Below are 25,921 nucleotides of genomic sequence, written 5' to 3'. Positions count from 1 at the left end.
AAAGACGTCTTAATTGTTCCTTTTGGATGTTGCCACACGTGCGCACGGACTTCCTGCGCGCGTGGAAGCTCGCCCGGCCTGCCTGCGCTTGTGTTAGACAAAGAGGAGTTCATCCATCAGCATCAATTACCCCAGACATAAAGGGAGATCGATGGTGTCTGTGTGGTCAGGTAACAAACCGGCCAGCTTGCACACTCCCAACACACACGCACAATCCAGATTCCTTACATGTGCCAGTAGAGACGCCTGGCTACCCAACCTGCTTCCTTCCTTTGTGTCATTTTCTAAAGAGCAGAGTGAAAGCTGATAGAGGCACGGATTGGCGGCGAGTTTTTTGTAATTTCTCAACGCGGTAGTCGGCGGTGCTCAGAGGATCCTTAATCTGCCCTTCGGGGTCAGAGCGCAGCCTTCGAGCCAAGGAACAAAAGCCCGCAGCATGCTGACGTGTGTCCCCGGAGCTGATAAGCCCGGTTGTTAATGGTGTTAGGGTAGGTTTCATTACCCCTCTCCAGACTGCTCTCATTAAATAAACATCCTCCTGTCACATCCCTCACCCTCAGAGTGGAGGAGGCCGGAGCAGCGAGGGATGGGAGGTACGACTCAGACGGGCATTCTGGTTAAATGTTAATGAAAAACTTGTCAGTCAAAGTTGCACCAGTTGTTATATAAAAAAATGTAAAAAATTCTTTGGTGGTTCCGTCGTGGTTTTTTTTTTTTTTTTTCAGTAAAAAAAATAATCTAAACTTTTCTATACTCAACTTTCTCCATCATGTGGTCGGTAAAATCTAAAATAACAACATTAGACGTGACAGGACACGAAGAAGGCCCACAACAATAGAACAATGACAGAGAGTAAAGTCTTGAAAACAAATATTTTTCCATACACTTTGTTTAATCATACTTTTCCAGACTGTGTAGCATTTTAAGTCAAGCTAGCAGTGGTGTAGCAAACATACATTCCTGTACAGAAACATCAATTACAACAACTAATAAGTCAAAAACGTCATTTCCAGCCGAGACGGAGGCATAAACATTCTTACCCGTTGCACTGTTGGAGAGGATAGAAATAAACAGAACAAGTAAAACTGAATTTACATTTCCGGTTAGCAAAAATGCTAGCATCAGGACTGCAGTACAGCAAGGTGCCGCAGCAAGTTAGAAAAGCAGCCAGGGGCAACTTCACTAAGCAATGCAATAGAGATATAAAGCATATCTCTATTGCGGGATGAAACATTTTCAAATTGTATTCAAATATATAAAGATTTTTTTCCCCCTGTAAGAACATGCTGCATATGATTAAACTTTTTTTTGTTGTTATTGTGAACTTCACCAACCGAAAAAGAAAAGAAAGAATAAAATTCAGATAAAACTAGATTACAAATAAAATGTTCTTAGAGAAACGTACATTTTTAAAAAGCGGATCATTTGACGGATCCGGAAAATTCGGTTTCCCTCAAAGTCCCTAATTGACGCCCATACTGATTTTATACGTAAACTCAATACTGGAGCCATTATGGTTTTCTGCTGTCGGTACCATTTATTTAAAGAAGAGATAGAAACAAGGAGCCTGTTGACTTTACACATGTAGACCATTTTAATTCGCCTTTTCTCAACTTCCAACCCGTTTCTTTCTTCTTCTACTCCTAGCCTGTCCTCTATCTTCCGCTGCTCCCCTGCTGGCCGTTTCCGTAACCCCGCCTCACCTGTTCCTGTATCGACTCCCCTCCTTCCCTCCCTCGTCTCCTCCGCCCTGACTAATTGATGCCATCGTCCTCTCCGCATCTATCAGGGCGCTCTCATTGTTTTGACGTCTAGTTAATTCCCGGCTCATGATTTATCAAATTCTTATTACCGCTTTGCTGAAAGCCTCATTCGTTGTCCTGATGTATGGTAATGATAGTCCCGCAAGGCTGCCTGAGTCGCAACAAGCCCGCTCATTTGTTCCAGCTCTTCCTCTTCCTCTCTCCTACATTTTTGTTTTTATTGGGGGTTTTTTGGGGGGTTTTTTGGGTGGCATTATTGCTAGCTCTTCGCAAACTGTTTTGCTTTTGGCCGCTGTTCCCATCCTTTTCTGAAGACTGCTTGGTCGTGGAAAAACTCGAGGTTTCTCCGCCCGAATTAAGAACTTCTCGTCTTCCTCGCTCCTCTTGTCTTTAGTCTCGGCGAAGGACGCGCACTGGCACCGAGGAGGTCAAACATTAGCACAACTATTCAATCATTTGGCTTTGCTCCTCTTCCCCTCTTTCCTCCTCCCATCCACTGACAAGCCATTCGTCAACGGGACGGCGGCGCTGGCCTCTCCATTAGAGCTGTGGCACCTGAGTATTTCTCTGCCCTGCGAGTACACACACACACGCATACACACGCACGTACACACAATGCATCTCCTTTCCCAGACACCCCGCCTTTGCCTTGTGAGGAAGGAGATCAATGCTACCAGCTCTGCGCATCATTTGTCACACCGCTGCCCTCCCTTTAATGAGCTTGTCCAGCTTCGGCTCCTCCTTCTTTTTTCCATCTTCCTGTTTTTAATCCATTGATCTCATCCCCCTTGTTCAGCTCTGTGAGTATTTTCCGACTCGTTCCTTCCCCCAGTCAGGCCGGCCGTCTTTGCTGTTTGGATGAAAAAAAACCCAACAAACAAACGATGTGTTTTAGGAAAATCTGAAACGATATCTACTTTAAAGGTTGTGGTTCAAAAAGTATCACTGCAACATGAGATTGGACCAATTGTGCGGCTGCTCCCCCCTCCACCCCCCTCTCTTTGTGCCAGTGCCATTATTTTGCATGTCGGCGTCTTTGCTCAGCTGCGAAGTGCAAACAAGCCGTCATTGGCGCTTTAAACAGAGCTCTCGTTGAGTGCACGAAAAGCTCTGATAATATTTATTCTGCAAATTCACTGACAACTACGCGCTAGAGCTGGAGGAAAAAAAAGGCTAGCCCCAAACAAAGTGGTTGAATAAAAAGTCTGATCTGGCTGGATTAGAGTGAAATGACAGCTCTGTAGACACCTTCTTATTCAGGCTTGTCTGTATCCACCTATGTTATGCAAAGTATTAGAACCAGATATTACAACCAGTGCTTTGTTAAAAAAGTGAGCTCCCATGAGACCTTTTGTGCTTCCTAGCTCATAATATCTGCAGCAGTTTTGGAATATTTTTTTATACACCATTAGCAGACTCGTTACTTTATCCTGGTCCAGAAGCTCTTCTACGATGACAGATTATCTTTGCCTGCCGTTTAAACACTAAATATACTTAATATGTATTAATATGCATTAATACGCACAGTGGAAGCAGTCTCAGCAGTACTCCAGACGCTAACGTCTACAGTTTGTCTTATCTCCGCTCATGAAAATGAGTGGAGCTCCTGGACTGTGGCTGCTTTGCGAATGCTGGCCAAACATCACGTCTACTAGCATTGCGGCTACGTACGTCTGCTTCCAAAGCTGCGTTTGTGTTGGCGAATATTTAAAATTGTATTCTCTCTTTGTCACATATTGGTATAATACTGTAACGTATTTTTATATAAGAGCATGTTGAAGAATACTGTGAAGGGCTGGCTATGTAGACGAAGCGTAAACTTTTTCTCACTCCCCTTCGGACAAGTACGGTAGGTAAAATGACTGATTCTTATGTTGCAAAACATTGTTGGGTTTTTTTGTTGCATGTGCTTAATGTATCTATGTACATATGTATATGAATTTTTAATTAGTTTTTTAATCGATTTGTTCGAAATCAAAGGATAAATAAAAGATTTGCCACATGGAGAAAAGATCCACAGCGAACCACAGGCTTCAATGAGATGGAACTTGTTGTTTTTAGAAAGTTAGATCACAATGTGCAGGTTCAAAGACAATCCAGCCTCGTTTCACTGAGCAATGTTAAAACCAAGAACTCTAAAGGAATTCCTGAGCTGAGCCTTTCGGTGAAACACTGCTGTTGTTTTAGCTTGGAGGTAATAATTCACACTACATAAGACTGAGACTTCCAGCCAAAATCGAAACAGATGCATAGAAAGCGGCCCAACAGGTTGCCAAATCCATTCACTGCAGAGGAGAGAGACTTAAAGAAAGGATTTAGAGCAAATTTATCACATGCTACCTCTTAAGAAAAAAAAAAAAAAGAGAGACCTTTGGTGATTTAACTTGTTTTTACTGGAATCGTGTTAATTCATATTCATGTACCCAACTCCTCCGAGCGGCCCACAGGGCTTATTTGTCACACTGACATTTTTCCAGCTGAGTTTGGGAGCAAAGAACGCCTTCTGTTGGGAGGAGAGTGGGCGGGGATTGTAGATTCAGGAAAGGGACGTTAGCATTTTTATTTATTTTTTTCTATCCCCAGATTTCCTTAATTAAGCGTGTCTGTCATCTCTCGCTGAATGAGCCGCTCCAGTTTTCTTTCAGCGGACTGCCAGGAGAACCTGTGATGTGCCAAACTAAGCACTCTTTTGTTGCCAGTCTGAGTCACATCGCAGTGAAGGTGATTCAGGACTGTGTGTCAGTACTTGCCGATGTGAGGACAAGCTGTCATGTTTTATTGACTCTGCTGTGTGTGTGTGTGGGTGTGTGTGTGAGAGAGAGAGAGAGGAGCCGTTTTTCAAGAAGAGGCCGAGGCAGGAATTCTGCTTTTGAAACTCTTATGTTCAAAGTTTCATTTGCAACAGGTCTTTTTTTTTTTTTTTAACCTGTTGATGTGTTGTTTTTTTTTGTTTTGGTATTTGATCAATTCTTTTCACCATTCTCAAATAAAATATGAAATGATCTTCCTGTTGTGGTGGGAAAAACACAAACTTGTTTTATACACAGGGGAGATGTTGTCAGTCCTTTCCTCCTCCTTACTCCTTTTTCTTTGTATAAAAAAAATCTGTTTTATTGATACTCAGTCCTCTCAGAGGATCCATTTCTGGGTTTGTAGAATACGTATGAAATCTTTCATCAGCTTCTCCTTAAGTGTTTAAAAGGAACGAGACGTTCTCTACCCTCAGGTCAGATTCGGAGCAGCAACCCTCATCAGGACACCGTGTGTTGTGGCTATCCTAGCTAGCGTGGAAAAAAAAAAAAATACAAATTACCTTATGCTACATGAATTAAAACCAGAGCAATGCATTTTAATGCTCAATATTACCCATCAGATACCGTTCCCCCTGTTTTAACGGGGGGGGGGGGGGACGGTATCTGATGGGGAAACGCGGATCGACATAACACTGACATGTCTATGTTATAAAGTTGTATTATCATGAGCTTGATTATTTGGATATAAAGGGCCCGATTAGCCCCACCCCCCAGGCCCGACTCTGACTTGTTCTGCTACTGCCGTCAGTTATCGGTTCTGGAAGTGTTTGGAAAGTAATATTGTTATGTTGTTTAGATCGTTTTTACGTTACATGAGTCGAATCTGTTTATCCATATTCTCTCTCTCTGTGAACATGTTGGTGCACAGATAAAAAAACAAAAACAAATACATTGTATATTCTTTATGCAGTAGCACAACAAATGGGGGATATTCTGAGACTTAAATGTGTGACATAAGCTGTACCTTTGTATTAAAGAATCTAAAACTGTTTATTACAGGAATAAGTATATTGTATAGAATAACATGGACACAATGATTATGTTGAAGAAAGATCAGATATGGTGCTGTTAGGAAATGTTTAATCAGAACAGATTCCAGGAGGATCAGTGAAGCACAGATTTGTTTCTACCTGTTCTTTACTTTTTACAAAAAAATCAGCATCTGTTACACTGACACCAGTCCTGGTGTCAGTGTAACAGATGCTACAATCACAATCTTTCATATGTTTTCTGGAGATGTTGGCATCAGGGCTGGTGGCCCAAGCCTCCATGGGGACTAAGCTGAATTTTATTTTGGGGCTCTCTATATCTGCTATTAACATGGATTGCTGCAAATCAGGAGACGATTAGATCATTTGCACAGCTGCTATAAACTCATTGCATCTCTGAATGGTGCTGTTTATGTTATTATGCTATATGCATATCATCTAGTGGTGGCAAAAGCAACAAAAAGACTAGTATGCTCTGGACTTAAGATGGAATACATGCACACATATTCATGACATACTTTGATTAAATTAATAAATGTAATTCCAGGGCCAAAAAATTAACTTTATACCAGGTGAGTCTCTCTCACCTGAGAATGTGAACCTGAACTGATTCTGTGCCTTCAAATAATTTTAACAACTGGAGAAGTTTCATCACTTTTAAGTCTTAAACAGGAACAAATTGAAGAAAACTGTGTTACACTCAAGAGAGAGATTCCCTTGATGCATCAAAGAGTGATGTCATAACTGCTGATGTCATTGTTACCATAGCAACTGAACATTCTAATGGTGCATTCACACCAAACACGCTTTGAGCGTCAGGCGATTCTGGTTTACATTCAAAGTCTGTGTGGAGAGTTCAAATGGCGCCGCGCTAGACGCTCCAAACGCGCCGCAACGGCCCTCAACGCGCCTCCACATAGACTTTGAATGTAAACCAGATGCGCCTGATGCTCAAATCATGTTTGGTGTGAACGCACCATTATGGGTCCGGTGTCACATTAGGTCCATCATATTAGGACCAAAGCCCGGTCCTAATATGATGGACTCATTGCTTTGGGTCAGGGGTAACGTTCAGAGGTAAGATGTGAATTAAGTTTTAGTTAAGGTTAGGGTTAGAAATTAGAAAAGTCTTGGTTACGGTGAGGGAAAATGTCTGGGTTTGGCAAAATCACAGCTACTAAAATGAAGGAAATCAATGCTAAGTTCTAATATTGGTTGAAATAGTTTTGACAAACATGTACAGCATTTTGTTTTCTAAATCATTCTATAAATAATGATGATATAATGTTAGGTTGTTTTTCTGCCAATTGCAAAGCTGCAGTGTACTAGTAGTCTAATGTGTTGAATATGCTGAGACACATTCAACACATTAGAAACCAATCAGAACCAAAAGTTTGTCTTTTGGTTCTGATTGGTTGTTTCTGGACAGCAGCAGTCAGAGGAACTTTCACAGATTCTCTGTTTCATATTCTACTGTCAGAAACTTTTAACAAATATTCATCCATCCATCATCTAACACACTTATCCTTTCACACACACATTCACACCTTAGGACAATTTAGAGCAGGGGTGTCAAACTCCAGTCCTCGAGGGCCGCAGTCCTGCAGTTTTTAGATGTGCCTCAGGTACAAAACACTGGAATGAAATGGTTTAATTACCTCCTCCTTGTGTAGATCAGTTCTCCAGAGCCTGACCTAATTATTCTGTTCAGGTGTGGTGCAGCAGAGGCACATCTAAAAGTTGCAGGACAGCGGCCCTTGAGGACTGGAGTTTGAGACCCCTGATTTAGAGAGACCAATTAATCAATTAATTTTTGAGAAATTTTACCTGATCAGCTTTTATATAGGAAGTTTTAATAATGTTTGTTGTGCTGTTTTGAACTCTGAAACTGATCTGGTGTTTTCTCCATTGATTTTGGAGTCAGGAATTTTATTTTCCTGTGTCTGTTTTGATTTTCTAAATTTGTGTAAAGCCTCGAATTTCCATAATGCTCAGTGTTAGCAGAACCTGGGTTTGGATAGTGACCTAGGTTAGTGCCACCTGGGTGTGGGTCGGCGTAAAGGCCGAGCCGGGCTTAGATTGGCCTTTGCGCCAATGGCAACATGAAGGCCCTCCATGCAACCAGTAGAGGTTGGTCGCATGGACGTCTGTCTTTCCTCTGACCTCTCAGATTGATTGAAGGTCTGTCTTTGGTTGTACTCCTCTGTTTGCCACCTGGGTGTGGGTCGGCGTAAAGGCCGAGCTGGGCATAGATTGGCCTTTGCGCCAATGGCAACATGAAGGCCCTCCATGCAACCAGTAGAGGTTGGTCGCATGGAGGTCTGTCTTTCCTCTGACCTCTCAGATTGATTGAAGGTCTGTCTTTGGTTGTACTCCTCTGTTTGCGACCTGGGTTTGGGTTGGCACAAAGGCCGAGCCAGGCTGTGCATGGAGACCCCCGGTGGCTTGAAGGTCTGTCTTTGCTCAGTTTGCAGGGGAGCCTCTGGTTGGGTGGAGACTCTAGGATGGTTGTTTTCCTGAGCAAGTTTCAACTTCACCTTCAGGTCTGCAACCTGACCCTGCAGAGATTTCACTGTTTCCTCCTGTTCTTTGAACTTGGAAGCTTGCTCAGTGTGACGTTTGAGCTGCTCCTCATATTTAAGTCTCACTCTGTATTCTTCAACCATGACTTCTATCAGACCTTTGTTGCGGGAGGCGTATTTTTCAGCCTCCCTCTTGAAGTAGTCCAACTGTTGAAGAATGCTCTTGTCGGCTGTAACTTTGGTAGAGCAAGAAACCTTTGATACGTGGATCTCTGGCACGTTTCTTTCATGTTCATGTTTGACTCGCAGGTGATGTTCTTTTACTACCATGTTTTGCAGTTTTTGAATCTCCTCCTGCTGTGATTTGACTTCAGCCTGATATGCAATCCTTCGTTCTCTTTCCTCATGGAGATCAAAAATCTTACCCTGCAGTTCTTTTTTAAGATCGTCTACCTGCCTTGTGAGATCGATGACGTGTTGGCTTGACTCTTTCACGACTTCCACCGAGGGGGTAATCTCGAAGCCAGCAGAGGGAGTTGTTTCCTGCTCGACTTCCAATGATGTTGGATTCTCTAAGTCGCCGGAAGGACTTGATTCCCCCTGGATCTCTGTTGATCCGTCTTCCGGCTCAATGGGGCTGTCTGTGTCTTCCTCGAAAGGGAAAATGACAGCGTCGTAGTCGACTTGGATGTTCAGGTCCATAATGTCGACCCATGAAAGCTCAGGTGGAAAAGCTTCATGTTCACAAACAATCTGTTGTTGCTTCATGTCTATATTGTGGTAAATTCTTGCTTCTCTGAAAGGCGTGTAATATCTGGAATCGATATCCCGCTTGCTTCGATTAATTTCGAACGTGCTCTGAAGAGTGATCTGTCGTGATAGAACTGAGGAACAGGTCTGAGAAAACGCTGTCTGTGAGCTACATTCAAGAGAGAGACTCCTTTGTGGTATCATAGAGCGATGACATCACTGCTGATGTCATTGATACCATTGGAACTCAACATTCTACTGTCGTCTGATGTAAAAACATTTTGCTAGACAATGTCAAACATTGAGAAGTTTTAATTTTAAAACTTTTAAAAGGCTATTATGGTTTGATTATTTGCTTAGGATGTTGAATTAGGATGGTAATTTATTTAATATATAATAATATCAGCCAAAGTAATATGAATGGCAATTTAAAGAACTAATCATACTAATAGATTAACAGTACCTAACTATTTCCTACTTTAAAATGGTTTGTTGGGATTTTCTGCATGTTTATTTAGAAATGTTGATACATTTTATGAATAATTGTTCAGCTGTCATTTAATGTATTTTTTTAATCTATTATGTTATTAATGTGGTTTACCAGTTTGGATAACTTGACTTCCTATCAATGAAGAAAAAACATGCTAACCAAAAATACACCAGACCTGCAGCCCAGGGGCTTTTCTAAACGGGGGTCAACAAGGGGACTGAAGAAATTATACTAAATAAATGTCTTTTTTTAACCTTCACAATTTTACTTTAACAATTGCCAGTAATAAAAAATCTGATTTCTGCACATTCAGCTGCTGTATGGAGATAGGATCACAGTTTCCATTTGCTAGATCAGGATCTGCAACCTGAATCTGGAGACACAAGTGGCTCTTTGGCTCAGAATATTAAATGATGAAATATATTAATCTGTTTTTCTGTTTCATTCTTTTTTTAAGTGCTCCCCACGAGAAAAACACTGACTACACTGGCCCTCATGGTAGATTTGGTCTAGAACCAGCCTCCAAACCTGACTCCACATTTGTATAAATATTTTGGTAATGCTATTTAAAATACCATAATGTTCATAACTTTTATATTTTGGGTTGTCTGAGGACACATTTTGAATATTAAATCAGGTGTTATGATCAATTATCCAGTACTTGAGTGGATTTTTACCAAATACATTTTACACCTACTTCATTAAAGCTTAAGTAAATCTACTTAAGTGTAAATGTGTTGAAGGTATGCTGCTCTGATTGGAGTACAGTTCTGGTGGGCGTCCCTTATTTTGATTTTTGAAAGGTGGCAACCCTAGTTGGGGAACTTGTTGGTGAAACTACATAATTAGCATAATGTCTGGGTAAATAAAGAACACACAAAAAAAAAACGGTTGCCAGGAGCACTCGCACAATTTACCTCCATATTGATTTGATTTCACTAGCTGCGTTTCCATTAACCGTGGAATTGTGAAAATTGAAATTAAGAAAAAAGAAATGGTGTGTCATTTGAATGTGTTGAATCCATAGCTCTTCTGTTCCCAGTACGCCGCATACATAGCCGCTCCCAAGTACGCGGGGCTTGTCGCGCCAAGGCCTGAATGAGACTCCGACCTGCACTAGCACCATGGCTGAATTATAAATGTATCTAATGTTTACATTTGCCGCTACCATGATTTTCAATGACTTACCGCGTGAACAAACTTTTTCATGTACGATTTTCATTGTGCTTCTTATTTAATGGCAACACCAAATTGCAAAATTGTTTTTTTTTAATCTTTTGACATTAGTAGAATATTGTAGTGGGTCTCTGCTGCCCCTACCTGGTCTTTGCCATGGCTGCTCCCTGACTGGGCTCCTTCCCTCGTCTCCTCTGCTCCCCTCTGCCCACCAGCTGGCCCATTGCTCAGTGTTATTATTGGATTTCAGAAAGCCGGGAGGGAGCATGCATCACATCTCCCTTTGTCACCCCTCCCCTCGTTTACACTCATTCTTTCATTCATCTTTTTCCTTTTTAATAACTCCCTCTCTGCTCTTTGGCCATTAATAAAGATGAACTCACTCCGCTGTCACCTCCTGCTCTCATCTTTCTCTCTATCTCATCCTCTTTCTCTCTGCTCCTTATTGACCCCCTTCTTTAAACGTCGGCCCCCTCATCTCGCATACCTCCCTCTTTCCTCCCCCCGTACATTGTCTCTTATCTCCCCACTCATGCCTCGGGTTCACTCTCTTCCTCCCAGCCTGTCCTCCGTAAAAAGCTCTCGTCTTCCCTCCATCCCCCTAACCTCTCCTTTCTTCTTCAATTTCTCTCCGCCTGACACAGCAGTCCATCATGTGCTGGCCTCTGGACGCCGGCCTTCCTCTGACGCTCTCATTCATCAGGACTTTGAAAAGCTGAAATCACTCTCTCCTCTCCTCTACTGGCCGCTGCCACTTATTGCGCTATCCATCACACCTGGCGGGAGATCAATGCGAGCCCTTCCCCTCTGCTCCCCTCCCCTCGCTCCCCCCCTTCGTTGCCCTGACTTCATCTTCTTCACTCCGGAGTGGATTTCTTTTCACGTATGGCGCTTTGCCGCCTCGGCTTATGAGAGAAAACCAAACCTGTCAGGCCCTTTAGGCACCTGAAATGTGGAACAAGACGAGAGTAAAATGTCAATAGCGATCCGCTTTGACATGGACGTATAATTCAGAAATCTTTCTTGACGTCAATTCAGATGGAGTCTGTCTTGAGTCAAATCAGACAATACGTTCTATGGGACAGGACAGTGGCTGCACATAGTTTAACAAAATTAAGTCCTGTTTTATTGACATCAAAGCATATTGAAGGGTGTATTGACAAGCTTGGCAAATAAATGTATTCAAAGTTGCAAGTGACACTTGCATTCTACAGAGCGTCGCAACTGAACTACCTTACGTACCTTGCATACCTTGCATTCAGACGTAGTTTCCCCTAAAACTTAGGTGGCCTTGGGGTAGAAAGCTTCGCTGGCCCTCTCACCGAATGTTTTGGAAATACGTGTTTCAGCAGCAAAAGTTGAGTGAAAATGTACCTTGTGCTTGAGACTTGCTCCAGTTTCTTGTTTGATGGCAACTGATTGACAAGAGCCATACTCCAAAAGGGACAAATTCCCTCGAAGGTTTGGACTATGGCCACAGGAAGATTTTTTTTGTTGATCTTGAATGGTTAGATACGAAACCAAATTTCATAACTCCCAAGTTCCAAAGCTCAGAGGAATCTAATATTCACAAAGGAAATTCCCACTTATGTGAAAGGTGAGCTAGAGCCACCAAACTTGGTGAGCAGATGGGGAGGGCGGTAGACGCAGCAAAGGGAGAATACACACAACTTTTTACCTCAATCCAATCTTTGTACGGAGACTTATGACCATTAAGTCTCATGAATTATGTCAGAACCGTAAGTTCTATCGAAACGGGGTCTTCACCAGTGCATCCAGCACCTCCAAGAATCCCATTATAGAAACCAAGTTTATCCCTCTAGAACTAATACTTTTTTGAGTTACGTCCATTTACTCTCATCCTAAGATGGCGTTTTATTCCTCAACCCAAAAGTGAAACTCTGACCCCATACAATAAATACATAAACCCATGGATCATGACAAAGTTATCTTTACTGATTTAATGTCAATTGTAATGCAGATTGTAAATATAAAAGTAATGATAGCCAAAGCTATTTGGTGCAGATTGATGTCTTGAGCCAGTCCAGAGAAGTAGATTTGTCTGAAGGCCGAAAAAAAAAAAGCAACATGGAAACCGAATGAGACATGGACACGAATTTTGTCTCGAAGGTTTTAAAACCAAGTTAAAAGTTGAAGTAAATCAAAATTTATTGGGGAAACTTTTTTTAAAAGAGGAATTCAAGACATAGTCAGTATAAATGCCATTTATTTTGTAGTTTTATTTTTATTCTGACCTCATTTGTTATCCTCACTGATTGACCTCATCCACAGAACAATGCTGCAGCAATTCTCTGTGCAACAATAATGTACGGAGGGGGGGACCCTTTTAGCTGTAAAGTGCAATTGTTTTATTGCACAAAAAAAGTGTTCCACGGGCTAACTTGTTAAACTGGGCCTGGATTGATGGTGTTATTGCACAGACCCTCCCACACCAGTCCTCAGGTAGGGCTCAGTTAATGGGGGCAGGCAATAAGAGAAGCTAACGGTGGCTATAATTCTGCTGAGAGCAGCCTTGCTTAGTAAAACTGATTTGCTCAGGACAGAGGAGTCGTTAAGCACCGCAGCCGAGCCTCCCAGAACCTAATGCCTCTCTAATCTTCTTGGGTGTCGCTAATTCTTTACGTTCTATGCTGCCATTAAACTTTTTCACAGGCTCTTGGCGATGAATTAAATTACTCTGGATATATTGAGCAAACTAACCATAAATTGGCCTTTGTTGCCTTGCGCTGGCGTAGGTGGAAAGCTGATGGCGGATAACTGGCTGCAGCTGCACAGCAAACGCAAATGCAGGAAAATGCTGGAACATTTCCGCTTGCTGTAAATCAGTCTGTACCTGCTTTAATTCCCTCACATTTAAAGCATCCCCGTGGATCTTCTAAAGTATATGAGTCTCTTTAATGCAATAAAACTGAATAGTTATTCAAAGTTTGCATAAGATAAAAACTAAAGCATCTGGACAAATTAAGAAATGCTTAATTGACCTTGCAAAAGAATATGTTGACATTTAAGCTTGAGTAACAGTAGCTGCGTTTAAATTACAAATGTGTGCAGGACTTATTCCGCCAATGTCAAAAAAACCCCCCACAAATCACATTTGCAGTCTTTCCATTAAAAAAGAAACACAATTAAACTTAAACATAAATAAGTTTGTTTACGCCATAAGTCATTAAAAAATATGCAGCTCCACGATCCTCCTGCTTTCCATCTTCTTTGTGGTTCGCCGCGGCAATGTTGTGTTCATCATGTGACTCGTGCCATGCCAAGAAAGTGTTTTCATTGCAGTTTTGCAAAGCAAACCAATTTTGATAGAGAAAAGAATCATTTCATCCTGCAGGCAAAACTCTTTCAAAAAACAAGATAAAAAAAAATTGGCCTGTTTTCATTAAGCAAATTTATTTTCTAAATGTCAAATCTCACAATTACATGATCAATGGAGACACAACCACTGTTTTCTATCTTATCGAATATGATGATGTTTTGAAAAACGAGTGTTACATGAGTCTAATCGTGAGGAAGTATGTGTATCACTTCTGAAGTGCTGTCACTCTGTACATTTTTCCATTTTTAAAATTCCGTCATAATTTAGACTGAAATCGTCCTGATGTCCACTACAATGGACATGCTGTGAAATTTAAATAAATAAAAAAAAAAGGTAAGTTGTTCATTTTGGCCTAAATAGGTAGGAAATCACATAAATAAAGAAATTGGAGGACACTTTTTTTCTTCGGTTCTCAGGAGGATGCTAGGATCAATAGTGTGGAATTCAATGTTTTGTTGCTTCATATGAGATAATAAGAGATAATAAGAGATAATAATGAGATAATAACAAAGGGAGTCACTGTAATTTAAATTTTGCCCCCCATATTAAGAGATCAAATCCTCGTCTCAGCATGTGATTTCAATGCACAGAAGTGATCAGATGGTTATTAACCACAATAAAAAAAAATTAAGTTTTAAACAAAAAAATCTTCCACCTGACACTATGTATTGAACCATCACATAAATATCCAATAAAACACACAAAACTTTGATGTCGCACACTGACAAAATATGAAACTGGTCAGGATGTACAGTGGAGGAACTGGAGCTTCAGTCTTAAGGTGGCATTTAGAGGCACATATATCACAACAGGCTACTGACAGACATCAGAAGTAAACTGCGTTGATCCTCAGAGACCCCAATGCGAGAATCAGATCTCAGCATTAAGCCGCGCCGGCGAACCTGCCAGCAGCTCAATTATCTGTCGTTAGCAGGCGATGCAGCGGCGGCCCGGGGTAATTTGACAAGCTAAACCGATCCTCATCAGGGCAGGACTGCTCCAATGGACCTGAGTAAATATATTCTCAGGGTAATGCATATAAATAGAAGAGCTGTGTTTGAGCAGCTGAGAGACGGTGAAGGCCCAGTGAGATAGAAGGAAAAGGGCTCCTATAATGTGTTGTGTGCTCTCTGGCTGAGGCGATGTAGGGCTCGTTGCCTTTTTGAAGCTAAGTGCTCGTTCACACTGACTGGGAGCTTTTGGAACAGAAATAATCACAAGGTCACAGCCCTTGCCTGTTTCTGCATCTTTATCTGTATTATTTATTAATGACTAGTCTTTGAATAGAGCACAGTAATAACAGGAAGATTCAGACATTAGTACCCTCCTTACTCTTATACTCGACAGAGCCAAAGCAGATTAATTGTCCAAATACTGAATCTTTTTACAAAATCCATCTAAAAAGGACTTTATTATTCAACTGATTACTGTTTTGTCTGGTGAAACTACAAACACATCTATTGGTCTGGCGGCCTTTGCATTATTTACAGTGTGTTGCCAAAGTATTTAGCTGGTATTTATTTTAAAATGTAATTTAGGTTGTTGCGGTTTTCATTGCTAATGCAATTCATGACAAACAAAGCTTTGATAATTACCATGACGACCTACAAACCAGTTTTAGCTAGCACAACCTAGCTAAATCTGCACCTAGCTATAGCTGTATTATCCATCCATCCATCCATCTTCTTCCGCTTATCCGAGGTCGGGTCGCGGGGGTAGCAGCTTCAGAAGGGAGGCCCAGACTTCCCTCTCCCCAGCCACTTCTTCTAGCTCCTCCGGGGGAATCCCGAGGCGTTCCCAGGCCAGCCGAGAGACATAGTCCCTCCAGCGTGTCCTGGGTCTTCCCCGGGGCCTCCTCCCGGTGGGACGTGCCCGGAACACCTCACCAGGGAGGCGTCTAGGAGGCATCCTGACCAGATGCCCGAGCCACCTCAACTGGCTCCTCTCGATGTGAAGGAGCAGCGGCTCTACTCTGAGTCCCTCCCGGATGACTGAGCTTCTCACCCTATCTCTAAGGGAGAGCCCAGCCACCCTACGGAGAAAACCCATTTCGGCCGCTTGTATCCGCGATCTCGTTCTTTCGGTCATGACCCAAAGCTCATGACCATAGATGAGGGTGGGAACGTAGATCGACCGGTAAATCGAGAGCTTCGCTTTTTGGCTCAGCTCTCTCTTCACCACGACGGACCGGTACAGCGCCCGCTTGACAGCAGACGCTGCGCCAATCCGCCTGTCGATCTCCCGCTCCCTTCTTCCCCCATTCGTGAACAAGATCCCGAGATACTTAAACTCCTCCACTTGGGGCAGGACACCCCCCCTGACCCGGAGAAGGCACTCTACCCTTTTCCGGCTCAAGACCATGGCCTCGGATTTGGAGGCACTGATCCTCATCCCGGCCGCGTCACACTCGGCTGCGAACCGCTCCAGCGAGAGCTGCAGATCACGATCTGATGAAGCCAAAAGGACCACATCGTCTGCAAAAAGCAGAGATGAGATCCTAAGGCCACCAAATCGGATCCCCTCAACACCTTGGCTGCGCCTAGAAATTCTGTCCATGAAAGTGATGAACAGAATCGGTGACAAAGGGCAGCCCTGGCGGAGTCCAACTCTCACCGGAAACGAGCCCGACTTACTGCCGGCAATGCGGACCAGACTCTGACACCGGTCATACAGGGACCTGACAGCCCGTATCAAAGGGCCCGGTACCCCATACTCCCGGAGAACCCCCCACAGGGCTCCCCGAGGGACACGGTCGAACGCCTTCTCCAGGTCCACAAAACACATGTAGACTGGTTGGGCGAACTCCCATGCACCCTCCAGGACCCTGCCGAGGGTGTAGAGCTGGTCCAGCGTTCCACGACCAGGACGAAAACCACACTGCTCTTCCTGAATCCGAGGTTCGACTATCCGACGGACCCTCCTCTCCAGGACCCCTGAATAGACCTTGCCAGGGAGGCTTAAGAGTGTGACCCCTCTATAATTGGAGCACACCCTCCGGTCCCCCTTTTTGAACAGGGGGACCACCACCCCAGTCTGCCAATCCAGGGGAACTGCCCCCGATGTCCATGCGACATTGCAGAGTCGCGTCAACCAACACAACCCTACAACATCCAGAGCCTTAAGGAACTCCGGGCGGATCTCATCCACCCCCGGGGCCCTGCCACCGAGGAGCTTTTTAACCACCTCGGCGACCTCGTCCCCAGAGATTGGAGAGCCCAACCCAGAGTCCCCAGGCTCCGCTTCCTCAGTGGAAGGCATGTTGGTGGGATTGAGGAGGTCTTCGAAGTACTCTGCCCACCGGCCCACAACGTCCCGAGTAGAGGTCAGCAGCACACCATCCCCACTATAAACAGTGTTGGTGCTGCACCGCTTCCCCCCCCTGAGACGCCGGATGGTGGACCAGAATCGCCTCGAAGCCGTACGGAAGTCTTTCTCCATGGCCTCTCCAAACTCCTCCCACGCCCGGGTTTTTGCCTCAGCAACCGCCCGAGCCGCATGCCGCTTCGCCCGCCGGTACCCATCAGCTGCTTCCGGAGTCCCACAGGCCAAAAAGGCCCGATAGGACTCCTTCTTCAGCCTGACGGCATCCCTCACCGAAGGTGTCCACCAGCGGGTTCGAGGGTTGCCGCCGCGACAGGCACCGACAACCTTGCGGCCACAGCTCCGATCGGCCGCCTCGACAATGGAGGCACGGAACACGGTCCACTCAGACTCCATGTCCCCCACCTCCCCCGGGACGTGTTCGAAGTTTTGCCGGAGATGGGAGTTAAAGCTCCGTCTCACAGGGGATTCCGCCAGACGTTCCCAGCAGACCCTCACAACACGTTTGGGCCTGCCAGGTCTGACCGGCTTTCGCCCCCACCACCGGAGCCAACTCACCACCAGGTAGTGGTCAGTGGACAGCTCCGCACCTCTCTTCACCCGAGTGTCCAAGACATACGGCCGCAGATCCGATGAAACGATGACAAAGTCGATCATCGAACTGCGGCCTAGGGTGTCCTGGTGCCAAGTGCACATATGGACACCCTTATGCTTGAACATGGTGTTCGTTATGGACAATCCATGGCGAGCACAGAAGTCCAGCAACAGAACACCACTCGAGTTCAGGTCGGGCGGGCCGTTCCTCCCAACCACGCCCCTCCAGGTCTCACTGTCATTGCCCACGTGAGCGTTGAAGTCCCCCAGCAGAACAAGGGAGTCCCCAGGAGGAGCACTCTCCAGTACCCCCTCTAAGGACTCCAAAAAGGGTGGGTAATCTGAACTGTCGTTCGGCCCGTAAGCACAAACGACAGTCAGAACCCGTCCCCCCACCCGTAGGCGGAGGGATGCTACCCTCTCGTTCACCGGGGTAAACCCCAACGTACAGGCGCCGAGATGGGGAGCAACAAGTATGCCCACTCCTGCCCGACGCCTCTCACCCTGGGCAACTCCAGAGTGGAAGTATGTCCAGCCCCTCTCAAGGAGACTGGTTCCAGAACCAGAGCCGTGCGTCGAGGTGAGACCGACTATTTCTAGCCGGAACCTCTCGACCTCACGCACTAGCTCCGGCTCCTTCCCCACCAGAGAGGTGACATTCCACGTCCCAAGAGCCAGTTTCTGCAACCGAGGATCGGACCGCCAGGGTCCCCTCCCTCTGCTGCCACCCATCCCACACTGCACCCGACCCCTTTGGCCCCTCCCACGGGTGGTGGGCCCATGGGAGGGGGGGCCCATGTTTCCTCTTCGGGCTGAGCCCGGCCGGGCTCCATGGGTAAAAGCCCGGCCACCAGACGCTCGCCATCGTGCCCCCCCTCCAGGCCTGGCTCCAGAGTGGGGCCCCGGTGACCCGCGTCCGGGCGAGGGAACACCAAGCTGTATTAGCTATAGCAATATATATACGCGTTTGTTTCTGGGACAAATTATTTCTGTTTGCGTCTCCGGAAGACATTGAAAGCTGTCCGATTTAAATATAAGCAGAGCAGTTATTTTATAACATATCGTCCTGTTTTATGAATTAATAACAGTTAACATTTGGTCTCCATCCAACACCACACACTGTTCAGGGAGTTATTTTAGTGAGGAGGAATGGAGGGGAGGAAAGAGATCTAGCTTTGCGCTTACTTGAGTTAGCCAGCACCATGGGTTACTCACGGCTAAAAAAAAACATGATCACAGTAAACGGAGGCAATCATTTCACAGATTTTCTGTGAGTTTATGCTCTGCTTCAGTACAGCAGTGGGTTTCCTTTGCCAACCAGAGGAAAACCAACAACTGGAGCTACCGTACGTCACAATGTCACAAAACCGATGCATGATTTTCTTTCCCTTTATTCATTGCACACTGCTTTGTGTTGGTCTAATCTCGATAAAATACAATGAAGTTTGTGGTTGTAATGGTGTGTAGCTAGGTAGAGAACACGCAGCAGTGATAAACCCGGTCAGAGGAAGCACCCTGGCTGCATGCGAGGGCGTCGAGGAGCGTCAGAATGACGAGGACAAACAGAGAGAAGCATCAGCTGTGTCAGCTGGCTGCCCTCGGCCTCTGCTGTCTGTCAGCTGTCGAGACACGGCGCGCGCGTCTGACACCTGGGGATCAGGTGGGGGGGGGAGAGACGCACGTCGGCGCCGACGGAGAAACATGGTGACAGAGACACAGGAAGTGACACGTGGGATGAGAGAGGCTTTCCGAGCTGAAGTGTTAGATGCTGGAGGTGGGAATGAGGAGTGTCACTCAGCGAGGTGTGACCGTTGCTGCTAGCATCTGTAGCAGCTGTGATAGCTCAGGGCTAGCTTAGTTTATCAAACTGCAAAAGTTCAGCTTCAATGTTTTGCTATATTTTTCATATTCAACCAGTTTTAAAACATACCAATTGGTCAGAAGATATCTTCATTTTTTAGTTATTTGTGGCTAAGCATGGCTACTTTGGATTCATCTATGTTTCATGTGGGCAGTTTTGTGATTTGTTAATTATTAAAATTACTATGATCAGCAAGACATATGAATTTTCCAAACTTTGCAGTTCAGAATCTCTGGGGTTAAGTTAATCAATGCCAAGGAAAATAAACAGCTCTCCTTAATTGGCTGCTTTGCAAACATCAGCCAGTAGCGTGTCGTGTAGCATTTCAGCTTCATGCAACACATTGTATCAAACCTTTTATATATGCTTTACAATTCCTAGATGGGTTTATTATGAATAATTTGGGATGATGCTCTACACACAGACCTCTTGCCATAGCAACTGACAACAGCTGCACTAATGTAACAGGATTCAATACCAAAAAACATGCAAACATTTCCCACACAAACAGAACATTCACTACAGGTACTGCATTTTTTTTTACGCTTGATGTTTGCTTTGCCATTATTAATAATTGATCATCTGAACATAGAGGTGGTTGATTAGCTCATTTAAACAACTGCTCTATTTGACCTGTCAGAGAGTTGGTGTGTGTGTGTGTGTGTTTTATTTTTTCAAAGAAAAAAGAAAACACACCAAATTCCACAGCACATCTACATGTAAAGGTTGTCAAAGTCAAGCTAGCATAATTGACCTACTTCCCTCTTCCTTGCAATTTTTTAAATAAAACTTTTTCCTGACCATTGAAGAGTGTTACACTTGGACCGTATCTAGTTGTCATAGTGCCGACAATTAGTAGCAAAGCAGCGCATCCATTTTTCTTCTATAAATCATACATTTAGTGCATTGTATTAGCAACTTGACAGCTAAAACCAATGGCAGTCATTGTTGGCATGACATCATGTTGCAACGCGTCAATAGTCTTTATTTTTCACTACGCTTGGCATTCACGTAAGCATTCAAACTTAGACCTGTAGGCGGATCAGAGTTTGCTTTTTTAGTCCGTATCACCGTTCGATCAGGCATTCAAAATTTCCAAACAAACCAGACATTTTAGGCAAACTAGAGGTCAATTAAAGCAGATTAAACAAGGCTGGTGGAATGTACCTCATTCCACCAGGGTGCTACCGATGATGCAGCACCCTGGTTGACCTGTTGATCCTCATATTGTCCAAACAAAACCCACAGACATCCCAACACTACACTGGGACGTAGTTTTCATGACTCTGAAGCCCCTTGTTCCTCTTTTCCTCTTTACTGGTCTATCCGATAGGCTACGATAGACCAGTAGCCTATCGGAGGTCTTCTACTTTTCACCTCACATGGCATCAATCGTCTATTTGATTTCGTTCCCTTTTTTTTCCGGCGTGAAGACGCCGCGCAAACAGGAGAGGAAGAAAGATGGTGGTGTCAGCGAGGAAGCACACGGCAGCTGAGGGTCATTAATCACTGTCATGACTGCGAGAGATGGAGGATGAAAGACATGAGAGCTGGAGCGCGGCGGACAGGAATCTCTGGCAGGAATCTCTCTCCAGAGATCAGATGAATCAGCCCATTCAGCGCCCTTCGCTTTGTTGTTGATATGAGGCTCTGACATCACATCCTGCTCGAGTGCTGAACTGCTCAAAGTCAGCGGAGCAAGAGGGGAAGTGAATACATCACAGTCAGGACGACAAAAGCATATGGGTAGCGCATTGAATTACTGCCAGTCTAGCTAGCTCCCAGAGGCGCGGAATATTTCATGAAGACAGCCAACCTATGGATCATGAAAATATTCCAGGGAGGAAGAAGGCTTTGAATCTGACCCAGCTTTGACGCGTGTTTGGGTGTGTGTGTGTGTGTGTGTGTGTGTGTGCGGATACACGCTGCCCTCCAAGGCTGAAATACTGCAAGAACGTGTTTCCCAAACTGATTGCTGACCACAATCTGAACTTTAACAGCCTGTAGTTCCAGAAAATATTGCATCAGAAAACACATAAATAGAGAAGGTTGCTTAAACCAGACAGCGTAGGTTTTTTTTATTTTGCTGATTTTATCTATTGAAAACAAATCAAAATTATTAATATACGTGAGATAAAAAGTTGTATATTAGCTGTTATTGAATGGCTACACGTTTACTTGTGGTATGGTTACGTTTTATATGGCTTTCTAAGCTGAATAACATCCACAAGGCGGCACAAAATTGCACTGGTTGAAGCGCTAGCATAGGCTCCCGGACCCCCCCAATCTTGGAAAACGTCTAGAATTGTCCCCCCCACAAAATAATCATTGAAGAAACGTTTGCATTAAAAGAATATTTTATATAATAATATATATAATAATATTAATATTTTAGTTTTGATGGGCGTTACTAGTCATTTTTAGTCCTGCAGCTTGAATGTGGTTTAAAAACTTTCTAAATCACATTTTACGTTACATTTCAATGGAACTTCACCGACCCCCCCCAAAAATTGCTCTTAAGAAATTTTCCTGTTCATGGTCCCCCCCCCCAATAATGACATGGGATTTACTCCCTTGAGCGCAAGACTCACGTGTCAGTTTTAGTTGTATTTATTTTGACAATTTTTGACTTTGGACAAATTTGGAGATTGATCTCTCTTTTTTCTGACAGATTTTCCACTTTTCAGCCTCAGAAATGTCCAGGATTTTTCTGGTGTTGCCAATTAACTCATATGTGAAGCTAAGGATGTTTTCTGCTTTTTGCTATAGTGCGAGACTAATGTTAGCACTCTTACTCTGTTTTGTTTGATGGCGAAGGAGAACATTTCTGGCAAAAAAAAAAAAAAAAAACATTCAAAAATTTTCTAGAAACAAACAAGGACATTTCTGAGCTCCAAAAGTTGAACATTTGTGAAAAAAAAACCCCTTATTTATTTGAATTAATCTAAAAATAAAATAAAAAACTAGAACAAACATGGAAAGTTTTTAACTTTTAAAACTCAGAAATTTCCAAGTTTTTCTTCTAGAAAGTTTTTTTTTCTGGCAAATTTTCGACTTTTGGAGCGATTAATGTCAAAACCTCAGATTTTCTTTGTCAGAAATGTATCTTTTTTGTCTATCTATGGCCCTAAAACGCGGTCATAGTAAAATTGTTGTACTGGATATTACTTTACGGATATGACAGAATTATTCTGAATACAAAATTTCCTTTCACATGACAGTTATGGACGACTTTGTGTTGAGTCAGCCACGGGAAAAGCAGTGATGTTACACTGTGCAAACGGTTCCTCCTGCTTTTAATCACGTTAAGTCGCATTTTACATCATTGTGTTGGGGGCCGCCATTAGCCTTCGACTGGCCATTGATAACCATCTTACCTGATACTGACTGGCACATGCCGCTTAATGTGCCGCAGCTGACGAGGCCACGTAGCCGTGGCAACCGTGAACGGAACCCATTTCCTCGTTATCGGTTTTATTTTGTGGTTTGCTTTGAAAAGGAATCGCTGGGGAAAAACAATATTTTCAAATCCGATTTGTTTTTCACCAAACGCCAAGAACTGAATTTGAGTTGCATTTTAAAACAAGAACGGGGGGGAAAGGCAAAAACTGAAGTGAGGGGAACGATGTGGACTGAGCGGGTTGGTAACGCTTTTGCTCCTGCACCACATTTCATCCCACAGCCTCTGGCCTGCTGCACTGCGGTCGACTCCTCAATGCGAACCAGACGGCCGAAATCACGATCTGTTATTACTCCGGCCTTCCTGCACATCTACAACATCCCTTTATTTGCTTCAGAAGTCTACTGTGCATATCCTGCGTTCTGTGTATGTATGTATATATATATATATATATATATATATATATATATATATATATATATGTTTTTTTTTTCTTCATATTTCTTTTTTTCTGCCTCGGGCCTGAAAATGCTGGGCTGGAAAAAGTAAGTTAAGAGTCTGATGAATGCGCTCGGACCAGAGGAAAGTGGGTGGTCCGTATCTGTCAGCGGCGCTATTACAGCAGACAGCAGAGTTACAGGCCAATAAGCCGCGCTATCATCACCATCATCAGCAGCAGATCTCCTTACAACGGCTCTCAGCTGCGCACATCTCGGACCTGACAGGCCAAGCACGCACTTCTCCAGACAGCTCTGCTCCTGAATGGTTTGCATTAGATGAAGCAGTGCGCACTTAGAGGCCAGTTCAACACAACTAGGACAAAAAAAAACACCTTGATTTTTACTCCTTCAAAGCCATGTGTGCAAAGTAAAAGCCTCACTTTCTGAAGCTGATGCCCTTCTGAAAATGTGGGCATTTGAGCATCAAATCATCTGTTTCTGGTGTTTTATTAAACCGACGGGGGTTTTTTATTCTTACTGTCAAAAATAAACATGTCATGTAAGCAAAAATTAGCTCTGTTGACTGACACTAAATACATGTTTATATCAGCCACTCACTGACGCTCATAACATGCTTTGACTTTTTCACCGTATTAACAGAACATCTCAATTATTCAATTGGAGTTTGATGAGGCAACACAAAAAGTGGAGGGAAAGGCAACGCGTTGCTCTACTTGGAAGCCACCATTCTAAAGCCCCGTTTAAACGATAAGACAATGAAATGAAATGCTGACAAAAAAAACAAAACAAACATAAATAGCACCGGAAAGCATAGTGTATGGACATGTTGCACGTTACTCTTTACATCCAGAAATTTTGTTTCATGCGCACCACGCTGTGGGGCAAAAAGACGATTATTTCATTTGCCATCCACAGCCGCGCTGCCGCCGTTGAACAATTCCAGTGACGAAATGAAACCTGCAGATGAAGGTGTTATTAATTTAGTGCAGTGTGCCACAGCAATGACAAAATAAAGCAGAAAAACCAATGAAAAACAACTCAAAACCACTAGTTTTTGAGTGTAGAGTAGCTCTGTGTCAGCTACTCTACACACAGACCTGTTGCCATAGCAACTGGCTTACAACAGCTCCACTAGATCATCAGGATTCAACACGAAAAAGTAGACTTTCTGATCCAGAGGCGTGTTTTCATAACCCCCCCCTTAGGTCCACGGACCATCTGAAGGATGCAATCTGTGCGTCTTTGCTGATATAAATGTTTCACAACGAGCAGATTTTGCTTCACACGCCAAATAATCTGAAGTTGTGCAGCAACACAGGCAGGAGATGGAGGTCCAGCGTAGTTGTCATTACTGTGCGGTGAAGGCGAAAACCAGGCCTGAGTGCGCAAGCGTAAATTGACGCGACTGACACCATCGTTTCCGAATGTTTCCTGCTTTCGTTTGGAAAAGTTTCACGCTGGAGCCGTTTGTAACACTTCTGCGGTTTTGTCAGACAAAAAAAGCTGCTGCCATGTAAGCGAGAGGCCAAAACTCAACAAAACATATTTTCTAAAACGGCGTTGTGTTCAACAGATAAAAACATATAAGTGGAGTGTGTAATACTGCATATTTTAGTATTATTCTGGTATCAAGTAAATATAGGGCCAGTGTCACTGTTACCAATACTGATACAAATACCGATACTTATTTTTTATATATTATATATCAAACTTCTGAACATTAGTTATTTTTGTGTTTTTTTTCTTTTTATTATTTTTGTTAAAACCTAGGGCAGAATTTTCAGAAAGTTTATAGGTGTCTACAAAATAATAACATGTTAGTATTCACATGATATACCAAAACAATAGAAAAACAAAAAAAAAATGTTCGCATTGTTTTCAAAACAGCAAAAGGTTATCACGATAGTATCAATCCGATATTGATATTGACTTGGTATCGATATTATCGATAATTTGGATACATCCGCCCATCTTCACTACTCCGAGAATTTTCTCCTTCTACAAAAAAAGGGAGCTGCTCAGACTTTCACCAGAAACCTCCACGCACGTCTCCATCCATCTTTGATCCTTAACACCCAAAATGCCTCTACGTTGCAAATCTTACCTCATGATGCTCAGAGCTGTGGTAATTGTGCAGGGAGCAAAAATGAAATATCTGACAGTGTGGAAATGCTGCAGCGAGAAGCTCCCGCCGCCGCATCAATCATGACTCCGGCGATGGCTCTGCTCTGCAGCGAGGTTACAGTAAATCACACGGTGACGGTTTAATCCCGGGGAGAGTTTTGCGGGAGGAGAGGGAATTCAATTTCCTAGCAAAGGTATGCAAATTCTACACAGGCCTGCGATTCAACGAAAGCCTGCACAGATGCAGCGGAGGCGGGAGGGAGAGAGAGAGAGAGAGGGGCCCGGTTTTATTTCTTCTTCTTCTTTTTTTTTTTTTT

The 25,921-nt window shown here is 43.7% G+C and overlaps 1 long non-coding RNA gene across 1 annotated transcript; it reads right to left on the bottom strand.

The window, feature by feature from the left end:
- Positions 1-871: 871 nt before the first annotated feature.
- On the bottom strand, positions 872-25,880 carry LOC116724215 (uncharacterized). The gene is made up of 2 exons (XR_004340122.1): positions 25,585-25,880; positions 872-2,613 (listed from the first exon to the last, which is right to left on the bottom strand). It is a non-coding gene; the product is annotated as an uncharacterized LOC116724215 (long non-coding RNA).
- Between the last annotated feature and the right edge of the window lie 41 nt (positions 25,881-25,921).

This window comes from Xiphophorus hellerii, chromosome 8 (assembly GCF_003331165.1).
Source record: "Xiphophorus hellerii strain 12219 chromosome 8, Xiphophorus_hellerii-4.1, whole genome shotgun sequence".
NCBI classification, from domain to species: Eukaryota; Metazoa; Chordata; class Actinopteri; order Cyprinodontiformes; family Poeciliidae; genus Xiphophorus; species Xiphophorus hellerii.
The sequence above is the reverse complement of the archived record's forward strand: the minus strand, read 5'-3'. Positions and strand labels throughout refer to the sequence as shown.